Source organism: Colobus angolensis, unplaced genomic scaffold, assembly GCF_000951035.1.
Source record: "Colobus angolensis palliatus isolate OR3802 unplaced genomic scaffold, Cang.pa_1.0 Scaffold101, whole genome shotgun sequence".
Classification (NCBI taxonomy): Eukaryota; Metazoa; Chordata; class Mammalia; order Primates; family Cercopithecidae; genus Colobus; species Colobus angolensis.
Genome location: NW_012111031.1, coordinates 3,961,372 through 3,964,889, shown reverse-complemented (window position 1 = coordinate 3,964,889; position 3,518 = coordinate 3,961,372). Strand labels below are relative to the sequence as shown.

At 46.0% G+C, this 3,518-nt stretch overlaps 1 long non-coding RNA gene across 1 annotated transcript in view; it reads right to left on the bottom strand.

Moving 5' to 3' along the window:
• LOC105510070 overlaps positions 1–3,230 on the bottom strand; it is a 7,315-nt gene extending 4,085 nt beyond the window's left edge. The window contains exons 1-2 of the long non-coding RNA XR_001001520.1: positions 2,855–3,230; positions 1,920–2,074 (exon numbers count right to left, since the gene is read on the bottom strand). This is a non-coding gene — a long non-coding RNA (uncharacterized LOC105510070). The remainder of the gene's footprint in view (positions 1–1,919; positions 2,075–2,854) is intronic.
• Between the last annotated feature and the right edge of the window lie 288 nt (positions 3,231–3,518).

Genomic DNA, 3,518 nt, shown 5'->3' with positions numbered 1-3,518 from the left:
CTAGAGTACAATGGCACAATCTCAGCTCACTGCAACCTCTGCCTCCTGGGTTCAAGCGATTCTCCTGCCTCAGCCTCCAGAGTAGCTGGGATTACAGGCACCCGCCACCACACCCAGCTAATTTTGTATTTTTAGTATAGATGTGGTTTCACCATGTTGGCCAGGCTGGTCTCAAACTTCTGACCTCAGGTGATCCACCTGTCTTGGCCTCTCCAAGTGCTGGGATTACAGGCGTGAGCCACCGTGCCTGGTCTAGACTCTGCCGAAATTCTAATATTTCTTTGGTAGTGCAACAGAAAACTGTAAAGATTTTGATGGTGAACTCAATTGCTTCTGAGTTGTGTAGATGAAAAATATATTTTATTATTTTTTTTCTTCAACTTTTATTTTAAGCTCCCGGGTATATGTGCAGGATGTGCAGGTTTGTTACACAGGTAAATGTGTGCCATGGTGGTTTGCTACACAGATCAACCCATCACCATGGTATTAAGCCCAGCATCCATTAGCTCTCCTGACCCTCTCGCTCTCCTGACCCTCCGCCCTACAGGCCCCAGTGTGTGTTGTTCCCCTTCCTGGGTCTATTTTATGGTATGTATGTGTGTGTATATATATATGTATCTACTTATGTGTATATATTATGATATGTACACCACACTTTTAAAAACTATTATTTTAGGTTTAGGGATACATGTGCAAGTTTGTTATACACGTAAACTGCGTGTCTCTGGGGTTTGGTGTATACAGATTTTTTCACCACCCAGGTAACAAGTGTAGTACCTGATAGGTAGTTTTTTGATCTTCTCTCTTCTCTCACCCTACACCCTCAAGTAATCAGTCCCCAGTGTGTGTTGTTCCCCTCTTCATGTCCACGTGTTCTCATTGTTTAGCTCCCACTTATAAGTGAGAACATGCGGCGTTTGGTTTTCTGTTCCTGTGTCAGTTTGCTGAGGATAAAGGCTTCTGGCTCCATCCATGTTCCTGCAAAGGACATGATCTCATTCCTTTTTATGGCTGCAGGGAAATATATTTTACATACTAGTGAACATAGTTAAATTAATCCATGATCAAGATATACATTCTTTTGTAAATTGAGAAATCTCTTTATCATACTTGTACTATGGTAATAAATAAACTGGTTTTAAATAAAGCAAGTGATATCTACATATGAAGAGAGTTTACTTCAGTTTCTAGAACTTTCCCTCGCTTTCCTGCTGTCCCTACTTTTAGTAAGCAAGCATTTATTGTATGCGTAACGCTGGGCTAGGTACTAAGGCAACGAGGATACCCAAGATTTGGTTTCTATCCTGAAGGCACACACAGGATAAACATTATCAGTCATGATGCTTTCTGTTGCAAACAAGTAAAAACCTCAGCTCAGCTTAGCTCAGCACCAGGGCTGGCCCAATCAAGAGGCTCATTTATAACACTAAGGATCCAGATTCTTTTTTGAAATTCCTCCTGCACCAATCTCAGCATTTCTACCTTCTCTGTAGGTTGGCTTGTCTCACATTACAATGGCTGCAGCAATTGGAAGTGTCACATCCTCAGTAATATTTAATATTATTATTTAATAATATTTAGAACTGTGCCACCCCTGTATTTCAATTTATCAGGCTCCTAGCAGACTACTCCTTATCTTTCAAATGTCTAAACTGCATCCTGAGCTCTTGCCTAAACTAATCTAGGGTGAGGTGAATGGAAGTAGCACTTTAATTGTATTCCTTCTTTGTAGTTGGACGTGGGCCTGGGCCCTACCTCCTGACATTTGCCCTCCAAGAAAGATTTCTGAAGTTAGGTAGGACTGGCTGTTGAGTAGGCCAGTGCTTGCCAAAACTTTACACATCCTCACATATGTCATGATATGCAGACAAAAAGATAATCCCTTATACAAGTTGCTGGGATAAACTCAGGAGGCTTACAGCCATGACCTGCTTGAAGGTTCTTCCTGCCTTAGAGCTTGCTCAGGTACTCCAGGATGAGTGGATTTACATCAGAGCACAACTGTATTTTATTCACAGCACAAACCATCTCATTCCTTCTCAGTTGGTGAGTTCAGAGTGAGCAATAACAGTGTCTGCCAAAGAGAAGAAAATATGTACTCAAACTAGATAATCTATTGATATAAATACCAAGACATAGAAGTGATACAGCTTTAAGCCAGTGTTTGATGGTGGTAGTCCCAGCAAGCTCTTTTCTGATGTCTTTGTGCCTTTGCACATGCTCCTTCTCTCTCACTGTTTTCTTCATCAACATAATGTAATGGACAAGTGGAATCAAATAGAGTTGAATTCAAATCCTCTGCTACCCATCTGCCCTGGTATTGGACAAATTAATTAACTCCTCTGAGCCTGTTTCCTCATCTGCAAGCTAGACTAGCTAATACTACCCATTTGAAAGGGCTGTTTCTTAGCTAAATGCATGCGGGGCTTAAAACCTAGATGACGGGTTGATAGGTGCAGCAAACCTCCATGGCATACGTATGTCTATGTAACAAACCTACACGTTCTGCATTTGTATCCTGGAACTTAAAAGTTAAAAAAAAAAAAAAAAAAAAAAGGCTGTTCCTGGGGATTAAATAAGATAATTATGTAAGGTGACCAGCACAGTTCCTGGTACATAGTAAATGTCAGGCCTGCCTGACAAATTTCTATTCAACAGCTACTGCTCCCCTGAAAATCTTCCTTAGACGTTTCCACGGTGCTTCCCGTTCTTACACCACTACGATCTTTTATTACACTACTATCCGTTCATTCCCCACAGCTCCCTCCCTTCCTTTCCCTAACCAGCGATCCCCCAAAAGGCCAGCAACTGTCTAACATTTTGTTATCTTCCAGTGACTGGTAAAGTTCAGCACCTATTAGCGCTCCAAGTTTCTTTTTGTTTTGGCCGACTTTGCAAAACGGATTGAGCGGGATGAGAGGGCGGGCGCCGCCCAGAGAAGGAGAGGGGCGCGCCCGCCGAGGGTGCACTAGCCAGATACTACCTGCGGGGCCCAAGCGTCTTCCCTGTTAGACCCCAGGACCCCAGGATAGGGATACGGCCCACAGTCACCCGCCAGACTCTTTGTATAGCCCAGTTAAGGGCAGCCCGGCTTGGAGGGGGTGGTTCCGGGTAGAAACACGTCCGGGCTGCGCCGGATGCCTCTGGGAAGGCTCCTGGACCCACGCCAGGTTTCCCAGTTTATCCCTCCCCATCTAGCCTCCCAGCCCGCGCACCGACCGGCGCCCCAGTTCCCCACAAACGCCAGCGGGCCCGGGAGCCTCGCGGACGTGACGCCGCGGGCGGAAGTGACGTTTTCCCGCGGTTGGACGCGGCGCTCAGTTGCCGGGCGGGGGAGGGCGCGTCCGGTTTTTCTCAGGGGACGTTGAAATTATTTTTGTAACGGGAGTCGGGAGAGGACGGGGCGTGCCCCGACGTGCGCGCGCTTCGCCCTCCCTGGCTCTCCTCCACAGCTCGCTGGCTCCCGCCTCAGGAAGGCGTCATGCCGCCCAAAACTCCCCGAAAAACGGCCGCCGCCG